This window comes from Lycium ferocissimum, chromosome 9, assembly GCF_029784015.1.
Source record: "Lycium ferocissimum isolate CSIRO_LF1 chromosome 9, AGI_CSIRO_Lferr_CH_V1, whole genome shotgun sequence".
In the NCBI taxonomy this organism is placed as follows: domain Eukaryota; kingdom Viridiplantae; phylum Streptophyta; class Magnoliopsida; order Solanales; family Solanaceae; genus Lycium; species Lycium ferocissimum.
Window position 1 is genome coordinate 30,588,743 of NC_081350.1, and position 7,408 is coordinate 30,596,150.

A 7,408-nucleotide genomic window follows, 5' to 3' on the forward strand; every position below is an offset into this window, starting at 1 on the left:
GGGAGAGTGACATACACTCTCCTTGCCACATGTGCATTTATTTTTATTTTTTTAATATTCAGCTTACGTGTCAATTTTTAAGAATAAAAAACTGATTTTTCTTTTACAAAATTTATTTTTAAAACCCGTTTTTAAAAATAAAAAGAAAAGTGAATTAAAAAACTGATTTTTCTTTTAAAAAATTTATTTTAAAAACCTGTTTTAAAAAAAAAAAAAAAAAAAACTGAAAACGAGAATTTAAAAAATGATTTTTCTTTTAAAAAATTTATTTTTAAAACCCTTTTTTTTTTTTTAAAAAAAAAACTGAAAACGCGAATTAAAAACTGATTTTTCTTTTAAAAAATTTATTTTTAAACCCGTTTTAAAAATAAAAAAAAACTGAAAAGTCGAATTAAAAAACTGATTTTTCTTTTAAAAAATTCATTTTTAAAACCCGTTTAAAAAAAAAAAACTGAAAATGCGAATTAAAAAACTGATTTTTCTTTAAAATATGGAAAAATGGATTTGTTAATAATATGGAAAGCTTGATTATTTTTTTTAAAATGTCTTAAAAGATCTTGATTTTCATGATTTCATTTTCTTAGGACACTTTTATTTTTCAAATAAAATCCGGAAAAAGTGTTTTTCTTGTCAAAATTTGAAAAAAAAACTGATTTTTTATAAAATTTTGAAAAAATTAATTATTTTTTTAAAATGTGAAAAACTATATTTATATTCATATTTTAAGAAAATACAAATTTTTAAGAAAAAATTAAGTTTTTCAGTTTTTTATGTTTCTCACTCTCTCAAAGAGAGTGAAACACACTCTCCTTGCCACATCAGCATTTAGGGGGTAAAATATTACGGTTTTAAATAGTTTAGGGGGATGATAGGACCAAACATTAGGTAAGGTGTGTCGTAGCAAAAACGCTACTAGGTGAGGGGGGTAATGATGCCTTATCCCTAAAAATAATTTAGTAAACTATATCTTTTACTCTTTATTATTTCTTTTTAGTGAGTGTGAAATGAACTAAAACAACAGTTAAAATGGGGCAGGGAGTACTAGTGTTTATTTTGTATTAGTGTTTATTTTAATTATAACGATAAGATAGAAACATGTTTCATGTCAGGTTCCATTATTTACTTACATATTACATCTACATGTGTGCCAACTTCAACAGCCAGAAATTTAACAATATCTTTTCCCAACAAACAATTTAATTTGTTGAATATGCAACTTGCAAGAAGATGCATGCGACTCTCAACGCAAGTTCTTATAAATAATACGACAACATCAACGTAAAAAAGAAAAGGGTTGTCTTACCTTCATACTGAGTCCGTGCAGTCCAATAAAGTTGAAGAAAATGGATATCCCAGTTCCACCAATAACCAATAAAAAATTGGAGGGTAAAATCGCCATCATCACCGGAGGAGCCAGTGGTATCGGCGAGGGCACGGCACGTCTCTTTGCTCAACATGGAGCTAGTGTTGTAATTGCTGACATCCATGAAGAAAGGGGCCGATCAGTAGCCGAATCTATTGGTAATGACAAATGCATGTTCATCAAATGCGACGTCGCTGATGAGCAACAGGTCCAATCGTTGATAAAATCAACGGTGGAAATTCATGGTCGGGTGGATATTATGTTCAGCAATGCTGGAATTTTCTCTACGGACGATAGCCAACAAGTTATCCTAGGTTTTAACCTGGATAGTTTAGACAAGATAATGAAGATCAATGTTCGCGGATCGGCCGCGTGTGTGAAGCACGCGGCTGAGGCGATGGTGGAGGGGGGTGTGAAAGGGAAAATAATATGCACGGGTAGCTCAGTGACGACTAATGGGACGTCCAGCCATATTGATTACGCGATGGCTAAGCACGCGCTGCTTGGATTGGTGAAGTGTGCAAGCTTGGGACTAGGTAAGTACGGTATACGTGTGAATCCACTTACTCCATGGGGCAGTAGCTACACCATTGTTTGAGAAAGTGAATGAAGATGGATGCGGAGAAAGTGTTCGAGTTGTTCAGTTGTAAAAATAATGGGCCTCAGAAAAGTTATCATTTTAATTGATTCTTGTTTTTGGCTTCTGAATTTCTGTTTGTACAAGGCCATAATTTGGTTGTTGATGGGGGTTTTCGCCCTCCTGTTTGATAATTTGCTACTACTACCAACATATGTTCAGGCTCGCGCACAAGAATTTACAGCGACCGCCGCGCCCACATACTTAGCAGCGCCTGTCACTTACCCTAACAGCCGGGTGTAGGTTTTAGTATTCTTGTTGTATCTTTATTGCGGTTAATGGGAGGGTTGGATTGGGTAGTTTAAGAGAATTTTCAAGCAAAAAATAATGTCCTTCCACAATAGTCAAAATGCCTCAATTCTTTATTCTTTTTTTTTTTCCTAGTAAAATGTATCATATCTAAATGCAACATTAATTGTATAATCTACAAATCAGTTATCCATTTTTCCATTTTAACCATGTAAGAAGAACTGTTGCAACAACAGAAGATCATCCATTAATGAAAGATAAACTGAATATACGAACAATCAAGAAATTTAGTATTTTGCCTGTAGATAGTGGAGACAAATATAACAGCCTTAATTTTGTCTTTGTTTTACTTTCGTTTTTATTCCGCTGGTGTGGTTATAAAGGTAAATTCCATTCATTATTAACAAAAAAAAATTGTATATCATATCCCTCTATTGTGTATGCGGTTTCGTTGATTTAAATTCAATCACCTGAATTTAACATGATAAAAATTCTCCTTTGATAACAAATGGTTATCCATTAAGCGGAGGATAAACGAAGAAAGCAAGTCATTTCTATTTGTTCATTTTTATTCTATTCTCCGCCATCCTTTCACTTTTATTTGTTCATTTTTATACGCGCCTTAATAATTACTCCCTCTGTCTATTTCTATTTGTCATATATTTACATGGCACGCCTATTAAGGAGTCAAAAATAAAATTACAATTTTATTATATCACCCCCTAATTATTGCTAAAAAACCTAAAACTTAAAAACAATAGAACATATTTTACAAAGTTAATGCAACCATTAGGAATTTCTTGAAGTTGTCAACCCAATATTTAATAATAAGGGTAAAATATGTATGCATTAATAGTAAATTATCTTTTGATTTTCTAAACTGAATAAGTAAAAATAGATAACTATTTTTAGTAAATAAGTAAAGATGGATGACTTTTTTTGAGTAATAAATGAAGTATACCATAATACTCATATTAATTGGTGATTATATTGTATAATCTCAATAGACTTGGAAAATGATTTGTAATAAGTAATCAATGTTAAATGGACACAATTTATTTAAATCTTTCTTTGAAATAAAATGGACAAGTAAAGATAAAAATTTATTTTTATATAATTAAAAGCAGAATAAACAAGTTATGCAATATAAGTCCTTGATAGGCAGAAAAAGGATCGATGTACAAGATCACCATGCAAATCTTTTGTTGCCAAATGATTCACTGTATCAAACCTCATGGTGAAGTTTCTATCTTTTCACATTAATGCATTGTTTGTGTGACATTGAAAAAAAAGGGGAGTTGATAGCACAATGATGTTTTTTTTTTTTAGTACATGTTATGCCAAACATACGCCAATTATTAGATTCACACTTTTGCCTTAAAAATTAAGAAAAAGGGAGAAAATTTTTTTTAAGCTTATTTTAAGGAAATAGAGTTTTTATGAAGGTTGCAACTCACGTTTCGTATGTGAATCTTTTAATATCATTTGCTCCTAGCATGGACTTTTGTTCACACCTTATTAGCGTAATTTAAAAATGTTATAAAGTCACTACTAAAAGACTAAAACTCCTATATTTTGCAAATCAGGATGATTTTTTACAATTAAAAATAAAATTAAACAAATATTTTAACTGAAATGCGGTAAGTTTTAATATATCATAACACAAATCAAACACGGATTAGTATATCTTGCTGTCCATTTTATATGTTAAATTATATTTCTACATTACTAATTATATCAAGAAAATTAGATCTAAACTAATACGTATATCATTTTATAATACTCTCTCTCGCTCACTTGTTACATTTCGATTCTCGAGAATCAATTTGGATTTAAATTGAATGATATTCATTTAATATTTTAAAATTATGATTCAAATTTTAAAATATTATACGAATTTTTTTATAGGTTGCAATTCTTTACATATTAATATGGTGAAAAAATAGACAAAATGGTTTTATATGTTTGAGGATAGGTTCAAAATAATCACTTAAATATGCACTGAGCAATTTTATTTCTTTTAGTGTGAAAAGTTGACATTCTTCTTTAATTTTCCGGTTCAAAATAAGTGTACCATTTAGTCTTTTAATTTTGGTTCAAAATAAGTGGTCACTTACATTATTAAGAAGGAATTAAAGGTATTTTTTCAGATTTTTCCCGATTTACTCAAGACAATAAATAGGCAAAAGTCTTAATTAATTAAAGATAGTTTAGTCAAAATACCTATCTTTTTTAGAAGTTTGTGTTTCTTATAGGAGTTAGTGTTTTCTTAAGTGGTGTGAAAAAGGCTAAATGGACACTTATTTTGAGCCGGAGGCAGTATTTAACACAAACTCATGACTTAATAATAGTTATACAAGTTTTTAAAACATGTATACTCATTGACATGAAGTATCAAAGAGTGTATATATAGCTGGAAGGGAAGAGTAAAGAATAGGTCTGTTTGATATATCTAAAGGGATCTTAGTGTGATCAAATCCATTATATTAGTGAAAATATCATCCATGGCATCCAAGTTTCCTAGCATAAAAAGTAGGTCTGTTTGATATATCCTTTTTTGAGTTTGACTCCAAAAACTTATTTGCGAAAGAGATTCCGGTTAAAAAATGATGATGATCGAGACGAAGATGTGAGGCACCCCTCGAGTCCCGTGATTTCAACATAGTAATTTTGTTGGCTCGTATTGGCGTAAATGAAAACTCACAAACATGCGCATAAAAGTGTCAAAAATACTTATTACAACCCAAAGTGTAAAATGACTGAAATGAATACTTATACTATACGGCCCCAAATTATAGTATTAACAAATTAATTTGCCCGCGCTTCGCGGTCATAACACACATTTTAAGTTTATGAAATATATAATTTTGTATATACAATCGAGATAGAAAAGACAAAGATTACTATGGTGCCATGGATCAACATCATGTGTAGCCATAAAAGATATCTCAGTACTTTACATGGTAATGCATTTGTATAAAGTGCAACGGCAACATAAACAATTTTCAAAACCTCGCTTGCCTGATGAGTTCAATCTTAATGGTAGATAGAAATAATGAAAATAGCATGTTTTTTTGACTGCGTTAACTAAAAATGATATGCATTCACTGATAAAAAATGATCGACATTAATTTGCTTGGGACTATGTGATGCTTCTAAGCATTTTCATAGAACCTTCCTTACTTTTTTATTAATTGAATTTGTTTGCATAATATGTTTTACATCTGTCTTTGATATAGCAAATAGGAAACCAAAAGATATTCTATACCTCAGTAATGAGTCACAAAAGCAAATTGATCTTCTCAGACCACTTAAGATATTTGTGTAAACTCGATCACCTTCCAAGTCTTCACTTGTACCAACGGCAGCAGCTCTCATTATATCTTTATCAAAGTAAACTTATATAAGAAAGTATTATCATGCTCTCTCGGCAAAACACTGTGTATCACTACCTCCAGAAGGTTTGCCGGAGCTGCATGATATACTCCCCTATATAAGTTTTGATACCAAGAGAATAAAATCTAGTTCTTCCCCACCAGCCATTTGCAAACATGAATCCTGCGGTTAATGTCACGACCCGACCTACGGGCCGCGACGGGTACCCGAGGCTGACCACCGAGCACCCCTCATTCTATTGCTTAACTTGTCTTTATGCATTTCTCTTATCATTTATAATCATAGAAAACGACTTTCGTATAAAACATATTCACTTAGTTAACGTAGGCCCTTTGGGCTATCGAAACAAGAATAATATACATAGGCTTTCATTTGCATAATGACTATGGGACCATACTACCCACACATACGTATCTACGAGCCTCCATCGGAATACTAGATATATGGACGGGACAGACCCCCGCCGTGCCCAAAATACATGTACACAAAATGATGTCTCAAAATAGCACCTCCGGAATAAAGGAGGGCGTCTGCAACTCCGCTGAGGGCTACTGTGAATCGGCACCGTCTCCCTGTCTACCTACGGCATGAACACAGCGTCCAAGAAAACGGACGTCAGTACGAATATTGTACTGAGTATGTAAAGCATGAGCAGTAAGGATGGAGAAACATAACAGTATTATATGAAATGACATAAGATGGAAGACATTAACATGCTCTTCATAGTACTTGCCTGCTTTCCGTAGGGACGTTCCATGTTCTATTTCGTGCTCGTGTACATACATTCATATCTTTTACTTACTTACCTTTCATATCTATTCACTTGTCATGCTCATGCTCGTATCCCGTACTTTGCATATACATAGCATACTCGTGCTCGTAAAGATGTCATATACTTATCTCATTCGTACTCACATGAATGTGATGCACATGGTATAATCATACAGGTAACACAATCATACTCACATAGATATCATACGTGAAACATAGTCGTGCTCATAGAAGCATCATGCATATAACATAGTCGTATTCATAACGGTATCATACATGTAGCATACTCGTAGTCATATAGGTTGGCATCATTTGTACTGCCCTTCGGGCTCGATAGGATCGCTAGCATACGTACTCGGCCTTCTCGGCTCGATGACATTTCTGGTATACGTACTCGGCCCTCTTGGGCTCGATAGGCTTGATGGCATTCGTACTCGGCCCTCTCGGGCTCGATGGGCTTAACAGTATCCGTACTCGGCCCTCATGGGCTCGATACATACATATATACATATACATCACATAGGGGTATCATGACCTTAACGTATCTAGTCATCATCTTGCATTCATCATACACATACATATACTTATCATAATGTCGCATCTATTTATACACATTTGATCATTATCCGTATTCGGCCTCATAGGCTCGACAGCATATCGTATTCGGCCACGAGGGCTTGATCACATCACATATATCTCATATCGTCATAATATATATACTTGTGCATACATACTATATACTCAACATCGTACATCTTGTAGATTTATGATTATGGATTGTCTTATAAGCATATCATGGTTCTATCGTAACTTAACATCACTATCATATACGCATAATCGTAATAATCGCCCGACCATATAGGCGCGGTGTATAATAATCAATAATATGCTCATCATAGTATGCTTACCATAACATGCGTATCATAACATGCTTATCATAATATGCCCTTTATAACATGCTTATCATAATTCATCATAAAGACTCTTAGCTT

General features: G+C 32.8%; 1 pseudogene; it reads left to right on the forward strand.

The window, feature by feature from the left end:
• The first annotated feature begins 1,122 nt into the window (after positions 1–1,122).
• Positions 1,123–2,131, forward strand: LOC132069389 (short-chain dehydrogenase reductase 3b-like; annotated as a pseudogene).
• The last annotated feature ends 5,277 nt before the right edge of the window (positions 2,132–7,408 follow it).